Here is an 18,963-nt window from a genome sequence, read left to right on the forward strand (position 1 = left end):
GATATGGCTTCAAAGGTAATTCACCCACTTCAGTCCCAAAACACAGATCAATGGGCAACTTCGCTTCCCGCTCGAACATCAGATAATAAGGCGAGTACCCCGTAGGGTCATTGCGAGTACCATTGTAACAGTGAACCAAATGGCCGATGTGCTGACTCCAGTTACTCTTCTGACCGATCGCCACAGTGCCGAGCATGTCCAGCAGGGTCCGGTTAAACCTCTCGGGCTGAGAATCACCTTGCGGGTGATAGGGTGTGGTCCTGGATTTCTCAAACCCAAGCATACTCAGTAATTCATGGATAAGTCTGCTCTCGAAGTCCCGTCACTGATCACTATGGATCCACCCGGAGAGGCCATAATGAACAAAGTACTTCTCCCATAACAGTCTTCTGTGTCTGCAGGACTGGCTGGCGGAGTTTGGTGCAATGTGAGAAAAATGACCGAACATACCAGTTGCATGTCCTGTTGATAGAACATATGGCTGGGAACCAGGGGTTTTTGGCGGGGAGTTGGAGGAGAGACCGTGAGGAGAAGCGGAATTCCGAGCCGACACTATGGTCATGTACTGATGAATTAATTCAGAAAAGATTGGAAGACTTACAAGTTGGAGAAGATCAAGGAAGTGGTCTGACTAAGGTGAACAGAAAACCGAGAGCCCAGAGAGGGGAGTTTGACTACACGCCAGCGGAGATGAAGCAATGGAGGACAGACCTCGGAAAAGATACTATCGACAGTTTAAATGAAGTGGAAAAACTGAAAGTTGACCTGAAAGAAGTCATCAGGAAGAAAAAAACGGAGGCTGAACATCCTTTACCTGCTGCTTTTCAGGTCAGGGTGGAAGAAGCTGGTGGGGTGCGAGAGGTCCCGGGTTCAAATCCCGGACGAGCCCCCAAGTGTAGCCCCCATGGCCAGCCTCGGGGTCGCTCAGCTCGCGGTCGTCTAGGGAAACAGCCCTCGGCCCTGCCAAACTGGGTAATTAGTTTGTGTGGATGCAGTGTGACGTAACCCACCCCGCCCAAATGACAGACAGTACACCAGATACGATTAAATGAAGTACAGTTTTACAGATATTACTGGAACTATATAATTAATGGAGAATAAAATATAAAAGGAAAATAAAAGGCGCCACACCTGTCAAAGTTCTATCTCTTCGTGCACAAACAGTTGGAGCTCAGGAACCTCCTTCTTCACCGTGCGTCTTCCCTCGGACCACCTCAACCTGCCGCCTGGGACCAACAACCATGGTCGACCAGACGCGCCACGCGAGTCCGTCTCCGTCTCCTCTCCTCACTGAATACCCTGGACCTCGGACTCCTGCGCGGGGTCCGACCCTGTTAGTGGACTCTCAGCACCTTGTCCATCCTCTGTCTCTCTCTCCCGCCTTCTCCCAAAAACCCGCGCATCACAATAACTTACAGACACACAGAAAGAATAACATCTATCCCAATTGGTTTGTTCACCCTCTTATCTGTAACATAATCCAAACAAACTGCCAGCGGGAGGACTTTCTCAGCAGTTAACATAAAAAAAAAGTCATTTCAATTATAACATAACAAAGAAGAAACGCCTTACACTTGGATCCAGTCCGGCAATGGTGTAATAAAGGAACTTGGCAATACTTACCGACCACAGGATGACGAAGCTTCCGGAGATGGTGAAAAGTAAGATCACAGACCTCCTCCTGCTCCCCATCTCTGGGTCACTGCGGTTCTTCGCCTTGCTCTGACCCCTCAGTCCTTTACGGACGCGACTAGTCACCAAAATGTGTCTGACTGTCAGACCGTTGAACAGGAGTATTAACACGAACGGGAGTGATGGCGTGAGGACGGGAGAAAGCCGGTCATATCCCACCCACCCGGGATCCATATAGTAGCCCGGTATTTCAATACAGTCCCAGGGTATATTGTCAATCACTTTCACAGGATGATATATAAAGACGAAGGGCACATTATTAAAGCAGAGCAGAACGCCGGTTGTCGTCAGAACCACAGCTGCAGTTTTCCCGGTGCAATATTTTATTTTCCGCTTCTGGCAACAAACTGATCAAAAGTAAAAGTGACGGTGAACCAGACAGAAATTTCTGTGGCTGCCTGTACCAGGGCAGAGATCACACTGCACACGGGGGTGATGTCCAGGAAAGTCTCGGGGAGGTAATAATAACTGAACGGCCACAATATCACCGCAATCACGATGATCAGTAGATCCGCCGCTGCCGTAGCTGTCAGCAAAACAGAAAATCTGAAGCAGCACTTCAACACTACACATGCTGCCAGTTTCAATGCCAACTACCCTGCAAAATCAGATCAACGCTAACAAAACATTGCAAATATAATAACATCATAAAGCACTCCATTTCTACCAGCTATAGGTCAACATCTGCACAAGAGAGGGCAACAGCTGCATCATTGCATGTGTCATGGGATCTTGCCAAAGCTAAGAAGCCATTCGCTGATGCCGAGTTGATTAAAACGTGAGCAATTGATACAGTTGGCGAAGTTTTAAGTCATGATGAGAAAACGGTTGTGGAGCTATTAAAGACGGTGCCATTGTCGGCTAACATGGCAACAAGAAGAGTAGAGGTTTTAGCGGAGAAGTGTACATGTGAGTCATTGTTTTCTTCAAAGAACTCTATCAAGAACCAGGACAGAAACAGACTCTCCAATGCACATCTCGGCCAGTGCCTCAGGATTCCCACAACAGAATACAGGCCCGACATCAGAAGGATTGCCTCATCCCGTCACTGTCACTTCTCTCACTGATTGGTGAGTGAATCAATTTACTTTTGTCCATTTGTCAATCTTATTGCGGTATAATAATATTACAACAACAATAATACTGATAATTTCATTTATAGCTACACTTCATACTTCAAATGCTACATAGCTTAATTTAAAAGAAGAAATAGATTAAATGAGAGAAGAGAAACAGTGGAAAAGGCAGTACTACCAAAACTCCGTGTGGAAGATGTGTTCTTTGTGTGGAAGAGAAGTGGTGAAGACTACCATGTTTACTGTGTGTGTGTGTGTGTGTGTGTGTGTGTGTGTGTGTGTGTGTGTGTGTGTGTGTGTGTGTGTGTGTGTGTGTGTGTGTATTTTAACTCCAAGATGAGGTTTCATGTTATGGTCCGGTCTGTGAAGTCCGCATTCCGGTTCACGGTCCGGTCCGTGGACTCGGCACTCCGGGTCTTCCAGCTGTCCCTTGTTTTGGTTGAATTATTTATAGGCACCTGATTCTCAACTTGAGGCTTGGAATATAAGTAGCCTTGGGGTTGAGTGTGGGCTGCTGATATGTCTTGTCAAGATCCCCTGGGAGCAACCTGCCGATGGAAGGCTGGAGTGGCCACTTGCCATCTTTAGGCCGCGATAGGGGAACCATCCCCTCATTGAGCCTTGCTGCCAGTAGTCGGAGCTATCTTTGCGGTATGGATTCGGCCGTTTCCTGAGCCAGCTGAGTGGCCGTCAGTCACTCCGAGTTAGACAGAGAGCCGGCTGTTTCCGTAGTCAGCCGAGTTTGCCGGCCGTAACTGCTACTCGGAGCAACCCTGATGCAGAGATGGAACTGTCTGTCGTTCTTTGGTGTTTGTCTCTTCTTGTCCTCGCCTCTGTGGGGTAAATCAGGCCGTTCTGCCATTGCCCTGCAGGGGGATGTCATGTCTTGTCTTGTCCTCGCCTCCATGGGGTGAGTCAGGACGTTCTGCCGTTGCCCTGATGGGGGGACCTGTCTTGTTTGGTCTTTGCCTCTGTTGGGTAAGTCCAGCAGTTCTGCCGTTACCCGACGGATGGTCCTGTCCCACCTTGGTGTGGAGAGGTTGATTCCTGGTTTGTCTAAGTATAATCCCGGCTCTCTGTCTATGTACTGTCCTGTCTCATGTTGGTGTCGTGATAAAGATGAGTCCCGGCTTTTCGAAGGATAACTCCCGGCTCTATGTTGATGTACATTTCCCAGTCTGTCTCCAAGCTCCAGCCTCCGAGATATCAGCTTCCGCATTCCAAGTCCCAAGACCCCAGCCTGTAGCCTCGAGACCCAAGACCCCAGCCTGCAGCCTCGAGACTCGAGACCCAAGACCCCAGCTTGCAGCCGCGGGACCCAAGACCCCGGCCTGCAGCCGCGGGACCCAAGACCCCAGCCTGCAGCCGCGGGACCCAAGACCCCAGCCTGCAGCCGCGGGACCCAAGACCCCGGCCTGCAGCCTTGGGAGCCTAGACTCCAACCTGTCTCCAAGTTCAAGAGCCAAGACCCCAGCCACGTCCTGTCTGGTAGCCATGTCATGTCCTTGCCTGGTTCCGAGGTCCGAGCCCGAGGCAAGTCCCAGGTTCTGGGTCCTTGTCCAATCTCTGGCTCGGAGTCCAGGCCTTGTCTCCTAGTCCATAGTTTCTAGTTGTGGTCCCGCTCTCCCTAGCCCAGGTTCCTAGTTCATAGTCCCTTGTCCGGTTTCCCTGTTTCTTGTCCATGTCTAAGCCTAGGTCCTGCTTCCTTGTTCTGTTCCTAGTACTTCAGTGTCTGTGTCTTGCATTTGGGTCCGCTACCATCTCAATGTGACAGCTGACAGCTGCGAGAGCTAGAGTCATAATTAAATGGTTGGTTTTGGACTTATTTTGTTGCAAGAGTGCATTTTTTCTTGTGTGACCCACAACACAGGCTTTCAGAATCCCAGGCCTATATTATTACTACTACTACTACTAATAATAATAATAACAATACTATTAATGTTAATAGCAGCAACAACAACATCTGCTCATAGCTGTGTACATACATCTATTGATGCTTCTGGACACATCTTCAGTGATGTTCCTGGAATCATCGGGTGTTTCGGATCTTTCAACATCATACAGCCTCCTCCAGGTGACCCAGCCGGGGCTGATCAGACCCCAGCTTGTGTCCAGATGGCTAGCTACTTATGACTCCATGGCTCCCCTCTTTTGAGCCACAGCCATCTTGAGGCCCTCTCTGCCGCATCAGTGGTACTGCGGATGGCTCTCCTCTTCCCCTCTCGCTCGATGCCCAAAATGCTGAAGGCTCTAACTAAAGAACGGGCTATGAATCCCCTACAACCAACCTCCACTGGGAGACACCTCGCTCTCCATCCAGCCTGCTGACAGTTGCTGACCAGTCCTGTGTACTTGGAGAGCTTCCTTTCAAAGGCCTCTTCCAAGCTATCTTCCCATGGGACTGTCAGCTCCAGCAGCACCAGTTGCTTAGTAGACTCAGACACTAGGACAATGTCTGGTCGCAGGGTGGTGGCTGCAATATGGTTAGGGAACTTCAGTTGCCCTCCGAGGTCCACCAACAGCTGCCAGTCCCTTGCAGAGGTCAGAATGCCTGCAGATGTTCTTTTGGCAGGTATTGGCTGCTCCCCAGCTCTGACAAAGGCAATGGTCTGCTTGGAGGGTCGGGACCGCTTCGCCCACTCAACTCCTGCACTGACAGCTTCAGTGATGGTCTTCAGGACCTGATCATGCCTCCACCTGTACCATCCCTCACCAAGTGCCCTCGCACAGCTGCTGAGGATGTGCGCCAGGGTTTCTCACTTGGAGCACAGTGGGCACGGAGATGACTCTGCCTTGCCCCATGTATGCAGGTTTGATGGGCTTGGAAGCACATCGTACACTGCCTGGATGAGAAATTGGATGCGGTGTGGTTCGGCTTTCCAAAGATCAGCCCAGGTCACTTTCCTCTCAACCGCATTCTCCCATCTTGTCCAAGCTCCCTGTTGCTTCATTTCCACCGCCTTGCAGACTCTCATCTCCTCCACTACTGCTCTCACCTCCTCCTGAACTAGACGACGCCTTTCCTTCCCTCTGGTGTCCATTTGGGGAGTTGGAAAGGATCCTAGCCCAGCTCGGCCTCGTGTGACCACTCCCACCAGCCTCCTGTGACGCAGCTTCGCCTCTGCCTCCTGAATAGCTTCCTCTGCCCTCACTTCCTGCCAGCACTTACTTGGATCCCTGCTCCAGCCACCTTCGGGTCACCTGAGTCCCTATACTGTAGCACTTCTCTGGCTCTTATTATCTTGAATTCTTCCTCCAAGGATTTGAAGGGCAGTTGCAGTTTGTTGTGGTGTCCATAGAGTGCGATGCTGCTCAGGCTCTTTGGCAGCCCCAGCCATCTCCTGAGGTGGTTGCTAACCCTCCTCTCTAAGGTTTCGGCTGTCGAGATCGGAACTGCATAGACAAGGAGGGGCCACAGAATTCTGGGAAGAATGCCATGCTGATACACCCGGGCTTTAAACTTCCCAGGTAGGCCAGACTTGTCCACAGATTTCAGCCAGCCATCCAATTCGGTGCAGGTTGCCTGAATGGATGTTGTGTCCCTTAAAGAGCTGTCAAAAACTTTGCCTAAGCTCTTGACTGGCTTTTCTGTGATGGTTGGGACGGCTGTGCCTGCGATGCTGAACCGGAACTTGTTCTCCACCTTCCCTTTCCTCAGCACCTTCGATCTTGATTTGGTGGGTTCCAAACGCATCCGGGCCCACTCCACCAGCTTTTCGAGCCCTTGCAGAATCCTCCGGCAGCCTGGGACTGATTCTGTGGTGACTGTGAGGTCATCCATGAATGCCCTGATAGGTGGTTGCTGTTGAGCGGAATTCATTCTGGGCCCTCTGCACTCTGGCTCAGCAGACTTAGTGAGCATGTTCATGGCTAGGGAGAACAGTGTCACTGAGATAGTGCACCCTGTGATGATGCCGATCTCCACCTTGTGCCAGGTTGATGTAATTGCTCCTGAAGAGACCCTCATCCTGAAGTTGCTGTAATAATCAGCGATAAGGTCTCTGATTCTGCTGGGGACGTGATATTTGGTCAGTGTGAGCTGCACCAGCTTGTGCGGAATGGAGCCATATACATTCGCCAAGTTGAGCCACAACACTGACAGGTTGCCCTTGTTCTCTCTGGCCTCCCTGATGAGCTGTGTCACCACACCGATGTACTCCAGACAGCCCAGCATCGCTGAAATGCCACTCTTCTGGACTGATGTATCAATATAGGTGCTCTTTGCTAGGTAGGTGCACAGCCAGTTAGAAACTGCACTGAAGATCTTCGCCTCGACACACAGCAGGGAGATGATGCGAAACTGATCTATCTGGGTGGCATTTTCCTCCTTCGGTATCCACACCCCTTCAGCCACTCTCCACTGTTCTGGGATCTTCGTCCTTCTCCAGAAGATTCTCAGGATCTTCCACAGACGCAGCAGGAGTTTGGGGCAGTTCTTGTACACTTTGTACGAGGTGTTGCTTGGTCCTGGAGCCGAGCTTGCCCTTGCTTTGCGGACGACCTCTCTGACTTCCTTTAGTTGCAGCTCTGACACGTCGAACTGCACATCCGGTTCAGGTGGGTCTATTAGGATGTCACACTCTCCCAACTCCTGCTCCCTTTCAGGATCATTATATATCTTCTTCAGACGTTGGTCTATGTCTTCCTGCGAACAAGCCAGTTTCCCACTGCGCTTCTCCCCCAGCAACTCCTTGGTGAACTTGAAGGGGTTGGCGATAAAGGCAGCACGTTTTCGAGCCCTTTCACGACACCGCCTCCGATGCCACTCTGCGCGGCAGAGGACCCTGATCTTCTTTCGTAGTGTGCACATCCGCTGGGCCAAGCCAATGTGCACAACTTACTGGCGCAATAAAAAATCCCTGGACGTTATGGCCCTTGGCTTGGCATGTTTGACATAATTTGGCCCTCGTGGAAAGCTAATTGGGGAACCCTGGCTTAGATCACATGAACTTATCCCTCTCCGACACGTGTTATTCTCCCAGCTGGTCTGCATAGATTTATTTGTTACTTCCTCCACGTGGATATTAAAGTTTTCCATTTAGTCCCTGTATTACATTTCCAAATTGCCTCTTCTGCTTTTATACATTTAATTACATCCTAAGTTCCCTGTATTGGCCAAATTTCATTTCTCAATTTTTTAAATTTCAGCATGGCGACAGGCATCTGAACCGTTCCTCATCTTTGGGGTTATCCCGACATAACCGATACAAAGGGGTTCCAACACCCGGCTTATCCAATGTCTGTCCCAAACTTAAAGTGCCAACTCCTTAACTTATCTCTATGTACTAGCCCAGTGTCTTTGCTCTCCACACACACTTCAGGGTCCTGACCTTTGCGTGGGGGACTTCCCGTCTTAACAACCGGTCTGAGACCGGGTGGTTGAGATGGACACTGTAATTAACCTTATTTTCAGGGACTCGAACCCCACTATCTGAGGACTCTCACCTCCTTTTCCGAAAACTTACAGCTCTGAGGACTCTAACCTCCGAACTCCGGGGAATCGAACCTCCCTGAGACGAATCCGTCGGCGTACAAGTGCCGTCACGACAGAGCTCTATGGGACAAGGGGTCGACTGAGTGATGGATTAATGAGAGAGATCAAGGTAAATCTTACCTTGTGGGCCCATCCGTCTCACGTCACCGTCACACAACTGATCACTTATTCATTCCACCTAGGAGCTCCGTTTACGTTATAATCCCATCCTCGTCACCACATGTCATGTCGGTTTGTTTTCTTGAGATTCTTACACAGTTGATACAAATGCAATACGCCAACTTCTGTGGATAGCCAGGATTCTTTATTTAAGCAAGTACAAGCTTTTTGGAGGATCGCTTAACAAACTTCGTAGTACTTGCACAGCCCTGTCAAGCGATGCTCTTCGAACAGGGGAACAGTCCTCCCTTTTTATAGGGTTTTACACCACAGTCAGTCATGTATACAAGATACAAATTTTAGCTACTCCCACAGTCACGTGCCTGGCAACACTAATAGTATGAGACAAAGAATACTTCAGCACGTAAAGCAGAAGCAAAGGTCATCCACCCAAGTACTATGTGTGTGATTAGTATCAAAATTCTTGCATGTCATCAGCACAGATTAACCCTTTAAAATCTCAATAGCACTTGACAAAGACCACGTAATCACCTGAGAGCATCTAATTTCCAGCAAGTTATCAGGACAAATTATCCTTTAACATCTCATCTGTTGGGTGGAAGAGTGAGGGAGTCCTTTCCCACAGTCTGACAGGTGAACGGCTTATCTGCAGTGTGAACTTGCTGGTGTCTCTGTAGGTCAGATGACCGAGCGAATCCCTTCCAAGTCTCAACAGATGAACTGCTTCTCCCCTGTGTGAACTGACTGGTGTGCCAAGAGGGAGGATGACCGACTGAATCCCTTTCCACAGTCTGAGCAGGTGAACGGCTTCTCCCCAGTGTGAACTCGCTGGTGACTCTGTAGGTGGGATGATTGAGTGAATCCCTTCCCACAATCTGAGCAGGTGAACGGCCTCTCTCCAGTGTGAACTCGCTGATGTACCTTCAGTTTAGATGATGATGTGAATCCCTTCCCACAGTCTAGGCACGTGAATGGCCTCTCTCCAGTGTGAACTCGCTGGTGTCTCTGTAGGTTGGATGACCGAGTGAATCCCTTCCCACAGACTGAGCAAGTGAATGGCTTCTCTCCAGTATGAACTCGCTGGTGTCTCTGTAGGTTGGATGACCGAGTGAATGTCTCCGCACAGTTTGAGCAGGTGAATGGCCTCTCCCCAGTGTGAACTCGCTGGTGCACCATTAGGGTGGATAACTGAGTAAATCCCTTCCCACACACTGAGCAGGTGAACGGCCTCTCCCCAGTGTGAACTGACTGGTGTGCCAGTAGGGTGGATGACTGAGTGAATCCCTTCCCGCAGTCTAAGCAGGTGAATGGCCTCTCTCCAGTGTGAATTCGCTGGTGCAGCATTAGGGTGGATGACTGAGTGAATCCCTTCCCACACAATAAGCACGTGAATGGCCGCTCCCCGGTGTGAACTCGCTGATGTACCTTCAGTTTAGCTGACCGAGTGAATCGCTTCCCACACAATGAGCAGGTGAATGGCCGCTCCCCAGTGTGAACTCGCTGGTGAGCCATTATGTCAGATGACCGAGTGAATCCTTCCCCACAAATTCAGCAGATGACCAGCCTCTGCCCAGTGTGAACTGACTGGTGTGTCCACAGGTGGGAAGACCGACTGAATTCCTTCTCACACACAGAACAGATGAACAGCCTTGCCCAGTGTGAACTTGCTGATGTACCTTCAGTTCAAATGATCGAGTCAATCCAACCCACTGTCTGAGCAGATGAATGGGATCTCTCCTGTGTAAAATGACGGGCGTGCCAGTCGGTCAGATGATTGAGTGAATCCCTCCCTACGGTCTGAGCAGGAAGGATGATCGAGTGAATCCCTTGCTCCACTTCTTAAATATCTGGACAGAGACAGCAAAACTGGCGTGTTGTGTTTGAGATTCCTGTAGACAAATTCCTTGTTATTTTTAACCTGTAAAAAGATTCACAAAATCCATCAATGGGTGTAGGACAACATTTCAGAAGAGATCATTTGATTTGCCAAGGTGTGATCTGACATCACACTGTTACAGTGAAGTTCAACCCAAGTTGGAGAGAGAAATCATCTTCTAACTGGGCACTGTGCTGGTATCTGGGATGACCAACAAACTTTCTGATGCTTTTTCTGTCTCTATAAGAATGGGGCATTTCTGCTGTCTCCAATCTGTGACCTGGCTCAGTTTGACTCTCTCCATTGGTATTATTCCCTGTTCCCACTGAGCTGCATGGGCGCCTGGGCCCACAGTAACTGAAACACTCTCACACAAATAGCCTTTCTTGATGTGCAGCTGGGATTTTCTTTTATGTACTGTTAATTTAAAGTGCCACAGTTTTAACGCCATGTAAATATCTCCTACTGAGATGTATGGCTGGTCTGCACAGCTGCTAAATGGAATTACAGTGAATATCAGCACAAACATGAGGAATTCTCCTGACGAAGGGTCTCGGCCCGAAACGTCGACTGTACCTCTTCCTAGAGATGCTGCCTGGCCTGCTGTGTTCACCAGCAACTTTGAGAGTGAATATCAGTATTATTTAAGATTCTTCTCACAGTCATAGAAAAGAACAACACAGAAACATGTCTGGCCCATCTAGCTGGTGCCGAGCTATTCAAACTTTCTACTCCCATACCCCTACCATCCAGGTACCGATACGAAGCTCTTAAATGTTGAAATTGAGCTTGCAGGCACCACTTGTGCTGGCTGCTCATTCCACACCCGGATGACCGTCTGTGTGAAGAAGTTTCCCCTCATGTTCCTCCTAACGTTACACCTTTCACCCTTAACCCATGTAGTCTCACCCAATATCAGTGGTAAAAGCCAGCTTTAATTTACCCTGTCTATACCCCTCATAACTGTGGTACACCTCCATCAAATCTCTCCTTAATCTTCTACATTCCAAGGAATAAAGCCATGACCTGTTCAATGTTTCCTTATAACCCAAGTCCTCCAGACCTGGCAACATCCTTGTGATTTTTTTCTGAATTTTTTCAACCTCTTTTGCATCTTTCCTGCAGGTTGGTGACCAAAACTGCAACAATACTCCAAATTAGGCCTCACCAATGTCTTGTACAATGTGAACAAAACATCCATCTCCTGTACTCAGTACTTTGGTTTATGAAGGCCAACATGCCAATATCTTTCTTTCCGTCCCTACCTAACTGTGACACCACTTTCAGTGAATTATCGACCTGTATTCCCAGATCCCTTCCTTCTACAGCTCTCCTCAGTGCCCTACCAGTCACTGTGTAAGATCAAGGTCCTACCAAAATGCAACACCTCGCAATTGTCTGTATTAAATTCCGTTCTCCATTTCTCAAACCATTTTTCCAGCTGGTCCAGATCGCACTGCAAGCCATTATAGTCTTCCTCACTGTCCACAACACCACCAATCTTGGTGTCAGCCACAAATTTGCTGATCCAGTTAACCACACTATCATCCAGATTACTGATATAGATGACAAACAACAACAGATCCAGCACTGATCCCTGCGGCACACCACGAGTCACAGGTCTCCAGTCAGAGAGGCAACCATCTGCTACCACACTCTGGCATTTCTCAAAGACAGCATCTCATCCAATTTACTATCTCATCTTGAATGCTGAGTGACTGAACCTTCTTGACCAACCTCCCATATGAGACTTTGTCAAATGCTTTGCTAAAGTCCATGTAGACAACATCCACTGCCTTGCCTTCATCCACTTTCCTGATAACTTCCTCGAGAAACTCCATAAGACTGGGTAGACGTGACCTACCGTGCACAAAGCCATGCTGCCTATCCTTAATCAGTCCACATCTATCCAAATACTTACATATCTGGTTCCTGCACATATGTTCCAACAACTTTCCCACTACTGATGTCAGGCTCACCAGTGTGTAACTTCCTAGTTTATTTTTAGAGCATTTCTTGAACAGCGGAACAAAATTGGTTGCCCTCCAATCCACCAGTACCTCTCCTGTCACTAAGGATGATTTAAATATCCTTGAATGGGCCCCGACAATTTCTGCACTTGTCTTCCAGTAGGTCCCAGGGAACAAATTCACAGGCCCTGAGAATCCATGCTAATTTGCCTTCAGACAGCAAACATCTCCACCTCTGTAATCTGTACAGGGTCCACAAAGGGTCCTGCTTTGCCTCACTTCTAATGACTGTGTCCCTCTCTGGAGTAAATACAGTAAAATCTCCCCCATATATTTTGTGTCCTCGTATGGATTACCATTCTGATCTTCCATTCTTTTTCCCTTGCAATCTTTTTGCTGTTAACATATCTGCAGAATCCCTGAGGATTCTCCTTCACCTTGTCTGCTGGGGCAACCTCATGGCTTCTTTTATTTCTTTCATAAGTGTTCATTTGAATTTCCTGTACTTCTTAAGTACCCCATTTGTTCCTATCTGCCTGTACCTGGTATGCACCTCCTTTTTATTGATCTAGTGGAGGGGTTGTGGAGACAGATGTTGTTCAGTCCTCAGACAAAGTCAGGAATGAAAAAGTTGAGCATGGTGCAGTGAATATGCTGAGCCCTGTATATTTCAATACAAGGAGCAGCGTAGGAAAGGCGGATGTGTTCAGGGCATAGAACAAATCCTGGAATTATGACACTCGGATCTGGCAACTGTGGACTGGGACAGGTTGCTTTATGGCAAAGGTGTGCTTGGTAAATTGAGGCCTTTAAAGCAAAATTTTGAGAGTACAAAGCGGGTATGTGTTTGTCAGAATAAAAGGTAAAGATAGAAACTGTAGGGAACCTTGGATTTCAAGAGATATTGAGACCCTGGTGAAGCACAAAATGGAGTTGCAGAACAGGGATAGGCAGGTAGCTTCTTATGGAGTGTAAGATATGCAAGAGGACACATGAGAAATAAATCAAGATGGCTAAAAGAAGGCATGAGGTTGCCCTCGCAGCGGAGATGAAGCATTATCCTAATGGACAGATTAAGAGCAAAAGGACTGCAAGGGGCAAAGTTGGTCCTCTGGAAGACCAGAATTGCAATTCATGTGTGGAAACAAAGCAGATCGGGAAGATCTTAATTTTTTTTTCATCTCTATTTACTCAAGAGATGGACAGAGTCCATGGAAGTGTTAGAAAGCGGCATTAAAATCATGGACCCTGTGCAGATTAAAGAAGAGGAGATGTTTGCTATCCTGAGGCAGATTAGGGTAGATAAATCTCCAGGACATGACAGGGTGCTCCCTCAGATGCTACGGGAGGTAAGTGCAGAAGTTGTTGGGTCCCTAGCGGAGATAAATAAGTCATTGTTAGCGACAGGGAGAGGTACCAGAGGATTGAAAAGAACAGTCGATGTTGTTCCGCTGTTTAACGTAGAACATAGAAACCTACAGCACATTACAGGCCCTTCGGCCCACAGTGTTGTGCCGATCATGATACCTCCTCCAGAAACTGCTGAGAATTTCCCCTAGCACATAGCCCTTTAATTTTCTAAGCTCCACGTACCTATCTAAGAGGCTCTTAAGAGACCCTATTATATCCGCTTCCACCACCACTGCTGGCAGTGCGATCCACACACAAGCTACTCTGTCAAAAACTTACCCCTGACTTCCCCTTGGTACCTATTTTCAAGCACCTGTGTCCCCTCGTGTTAGTCATTTGAGCCCTGGGAAAAAACCTCTGGCTATCCACATGATCAATGCCCCTCATCTTATACACCTAAAATAGGCTCTAAACATAAACAAGGAAATCATACATTGCTTTGAAGATTTGTTGGAAGTATACACAATTATGAGGGTATAGATAGGGTAAATGCAAGCAGCTTTTTCCAATGAGGTTGGGTGGGACTATAAGCAAAGGTCATGGGTAAGCGCCTCCCACATTTAACGAAAATTTAATGGGAACCTGTGGAAAACCTCTTCACTGAAATGGTTGTGAGAGTGTGGAATGAGATGCCAGCACAAGTGGTTCATGCCAGCTCGATTTCACCATTTAAGAGAAGTTTGGATAGGTACCTGGATGGTAGAGGTATGGAGGGCTTTGGTCCTGGTGCAGGTCTTTGCATTTGTCAGCTTAAAAGGTTTTTCAGCATTTACTAGATGGGCCTAATGACATGTTTCTGTACTGAACTTCTTCCTGTTTCTATTGTAGAAAAGCTGGCCAAACTTCATTGGTAGGGAAAACTGTTGGGAATGACAAAGGAGCAGCAATGGCTGGAGTTTCTGGGAGCAATTCGGGAGCTGAGTGATCGATACATCCCAAAGTGGAAGCATTGGAAAGGCAGGAGGACACAACTGTGGCTGAAATGAGAAACCATAGCCAACATAAAAGCCAAAGAGAAGGCAAATCATAGCATAAAAACTATTGGAAAGCTTTCAGAAACCAACAGAAGACAACAAAAAAAAGAAAACGGATGAGCTCAGGCGTGGAATTATGATATTGTAGTCATTAACGAGTCTTGGTTGCACCCAGCAGCGTGAGGCACTTAGAGGAACAAGATATCCGGGGCCTCAATATCTCTGGAAAAGCAAGGTTCCCTGCACCAGTTACTTTTCAACTTCTATTTTGACAGGCACATACAAACTCTACACCCTCAAGAATTAACTTCTGAAGGCCTCCCACTTACCAAGTACTCCTTTGCAAGAAAACAGCCTGTCCCAATCCACTGTTGTTAGATCCTTCCTGATACCATCAACATTGACCTTTCTCCAATTTAGAATCTCAACCCATGGTCCGGATCTTTCCTTTTCCATATCTACTTGGAATCTCATGGCTTTGTGATCACTAGATGCAAAGTGTTCCCATACACTAATTTCCGTCACTAGCCCTGGATCATTTCCTAACAGCTTATTGCACATGACCATGTCAGGAATTCTATTAACTGAGGGCACATTTGACAAACTCTACCCCATCTAGTCCTTTCACAGTATGGGAGTCTCCCAGTCAATATATGGAAAGTTAACAAACTTTGTTTCTTGGCATAGTCTGTGATCTCTCTGTAAATGTGTTCCTCTCAATCTCTCAGACTGTTGGGTGCAACTAACTCCCAGTAATGGTAACAATATCACCATTCAATGCACTGAGCTCATCTGGCTTTCCTACGATGCTTCTTGCATTTGATAAACACAGCTCAGCATATTTGTCGCACCATGCGCAACCTTCTCATTGCTGACTTTGTCTGAAGTCTGAACAACATCTGACTGGTGTCAAGCAAACAACCTCTCCCTCATTGTCACAAAAACAAAGGAGCTGATTGTGGACGACAGGAGGACTGGAGACAGGGTAACTCTTCCTGACATCAATGGATCTGGGGTTGAGAGGGTGAACAGCTTTAAATTCCTCGGCATAAACATCACCGAGGATCTCACATGGCTGTGTTTTGAAAAGAGCACAGCAACACCTCTTTCATATCAGATGGTTGAAGAAGTCTGGGATTGGGCCCCAAATCCTAAGAACCTTCTAAAGGGATACAGTTGAGAGCATCCTGACTGGCTGCATCACTGCCTGGTATGGGAACTGTACTTCCCACAATCGCAGGACTCTGCAGAGAGTGGTGCGGACAGCCCAGCGCATCTGTAGATGTGAATTTTCCACTATTCAGGACATTTACAATGACAGGTGTGTAAAAAGGGCCTGAAGGATCACTGAAGACCCGAGTCACCCCAGCCACAAACTGTTCCAGCTTCTACCATCTGGGAAACGGTACCACAGCATGAAAGCCAGGATCAACAGGCTCTGGGACAGCTCCTTCCACCAGGTCATCAGACTGATTTATTCATGCTGATAAAATTGTATTTCTATATTATACGGACTGTCCTGTTTTAAATACTATTTACTATAAATTACTATAAATTGCACATTTAGATGGAGACAGAACATAAAGATTTCTACTCCACATGTATATGAAGGATGTAAGTAATAAAGTCAATTCAATTCAATGACTCCACTATCTGTTCTGGTATTCAGGCTCCCATCCGCCCTGCAACTTCAGTTTAACATCCGCTAGCACTAGCAAGCATGACCACTAGGATATTAGTCCCCTTCTAGTTCTGTTCCCCTAACTAACGAATCCCCTATCAGCCCTTTGACTTTCCTGTGCCAGCTAATTCCCTGCCAACAGTTTCTAACGTGGTCTACCTGTTGTTGTGGGAGTTGGCCACAAGAGTACTCAGTGATGGCTATTTAACCTCATTCCCCTTCCTGACCATCACCCAGTTTCCTGTGTCCTGCATCTTGGGTGTAACTCACCTCTCTTCATGTCATATCTATCACCCCCTCCGACTCCCGAATGATCCGGAATTCATCCATTTCCAGCTCCAACTCCCTAACGTGCAGGGTTACAGGGAGTCAGGTATGTGAGGGTATCAGGGACACTGTAGTTCTCCCCTCCTTCCCACCAATGTCCCCTCTAATTTGTAATGACCAGTGTGTGCAAAAATCTTGTGCTGTACAATTCTTGCCCAGTGACAACAACATGTATAAACTGTATTTTATATAGAGAGCTATTCATTTCAACAGCAAGCAAATCACTGGCGATAAGAACTTTGATCTCCTCTGGGTTCGATCACGTTCATCTGCACTCTCACACAACCTATGTAGCAGGCCTATAGCAGGTAATGAAGGATTTTCTAACCAGAGCTTTTGCACACCGCCTATATGTGATTTTCTTGCTAAATGATGCTTGAAAAAGTCAGATTTCCAAATATCACTCCACTTCCTCCCACTTGTAAATTCTCCAGCAACTTTTGCATTGTCACGATACACACAGGTAACACCAGTTTCTGTATTGTACATAAATATTTCCCATGAACCCTCCCCCAGGTGACTGACGGTGGTGAACTCATTGATGGCAATGCCAATGAATAAGAAGGGAAGGGCAGTCGTCTGTCTCATTGGAGTCTGGCAGATTTGTGATGTGAAAGCTACTTGTTGTCAAGGGCAAAGGTGTTTGATACCATTATGTACCCAGAGAGAATGGGTCAAAACATGTCCTCGCGGGTAGAAAAGTCCAGAACAAGAGGAGGTAGAACAAGCAACACACACAAAGCTGGAGGAACTCAGCGGGCCAGGCAGCATTTATGAAAAATAGTACTAATGATGAGTTCCTCCAGCATTTTCTGCGTTTTGCTTGGATTTCTGCAGATTTTCTCTTGTTTGTCATTGGAATTAGAACAAAGGTGATTTTCTCAACTGCTGATGTAAAAGATTTTGTTCCCTCTCTCCGAGTTCCTAATCCTTGCATTTAGATAGCTGGAGCTCAGCTCTGTCTGAGAGATCCATCAGTTCCCATTCCCTCATCAGCCGGAAGCTCCCCGGGGCCCGTGTACGGATGGTGGGGCTGAGAGAGAGGGAAGAGAGCAGGACTGTCCCGGGATTGTGGGCCACGGCGCCCGCAGGTCACAACAATTGTCCCTCAGTCGATGTTGAAAATAATCGCCCCGAGATACTCGCTTACCTGCATCCGATCCTGCGTCCGATCCTGCAGCCATGATCCTGAGGGCTATTGTGTACTGCGCGCATGCGTGATATTGCAAATCTAATCAACCTTTACGCCTGCGCATTTGAGCGGTGCTTCGGCGCCGGCGACGTAAACAAGGTGCCGTTAATAGTTTCGGCAACCACCGGTTCCATGTCCATACCTCAGTTTTTTTTTGTGTATATAGAAACCTCAGCAGCTGTTTTAGCGCAGAAAGCGGCTCCCATAAACAATACACACAATATCAAACTGTATGTACAATCCTCTTACAAAGGCAGATATAATACACAGCTGCAGTTGCTGGACATCGAGAGACGCACACACACAAAACGCAGGAGGAGCTCTGCAGTTCAGACAGTAACTAAGCAGAGTATACAGTCTAGGCATGCTGAAGGGGCTCGGCCTAAACGTTGTCCAGATATTCCTCTCCACATTTGCTGCCTGATCTGCTGATTTCCTCCAGTGTTTTGCATTTTTTTCAATCAGTTTCCAAATGTTTCTGATCTTTCATCTGTAGGAACATCCTGTGGGCCTGATTCCTCTTCCTCCTCCTCCTCGTAAACTCTAGACCCCATATCTCTCTGGAGCTCCAAAGCCCTGACTCAGGCTGGCAACCCTTTGGTTTCTGGCTCTGCTCCATCGAAGATTCACTCACTAGTCTGCTGTTAGACTTTAGAGGTGCATTGCAACAACCCAGCTGTCTAAAGCACAGTCCTTTGAAATGAGTGAAAATGACACAAAACGTTCAAAAGAGCAGGGAAGAAGTTTAACCACCTTAGTCTGGAGCCCTGGGGAATGTCAAAACCACACTGAGCTCATCGTCGTATTCAAGCTAGAGAAAGTCATGCAGGAAATCCATACAGGTGATGATGAGAGATATTGGTCGTGGAATAGCTGGAGGCTTTTTTCCCCACGACTGAAATGGCTAACACAAGGGGGCATAGCGTTAAGGTGTTTGGAAGTATTTGCAAGAGAGTTGTCAAAGGTAATGCTTTTACATGAACAGTGGTGGGTGGATGCAATGCACGGCCAGTGACGGTGGTGGAGGCAGATACGACTGAGTCTTTTAAGAGCTTAGATAGGTACATGGAGCTTAAAAAATAGAGGGCTACCTGTGAGGATAATTCTAGGTGGTTTCCAGAGCAGGTTACATGGTGTGGCACAACATTGTG

At 47.5% G+C, this 18,963-nt stretch overlaps 1 pseudogene; it reads right to left on the reverse strand.

Annotated features, from left to right (window-relative positions):
• LOC140207916 (uncharacterized) overlaps positions 1-17,830 on the reverse strand; it is a 55,001-nt pseudogene extending 37,171 nt beyond the window's left edge.
• Positions 17,831-18,963: the final 1,133 nt, after the last annotated feature.

The sequence above is a fragment of the Mobula birostris genome, chromosome 13 (genome assembly GCF_030028105.1).
Source record: "Mobula birostris isolate sMobBir1 chromosome 13, sMobBir1.hap1, whole genome shotgun sequence".
NCBI lineage: Eukaryota > Metazoa > Chordata > Chondrichthyes > Myliobatiformes > Myliobatidae > Mobula > Mobula birostris.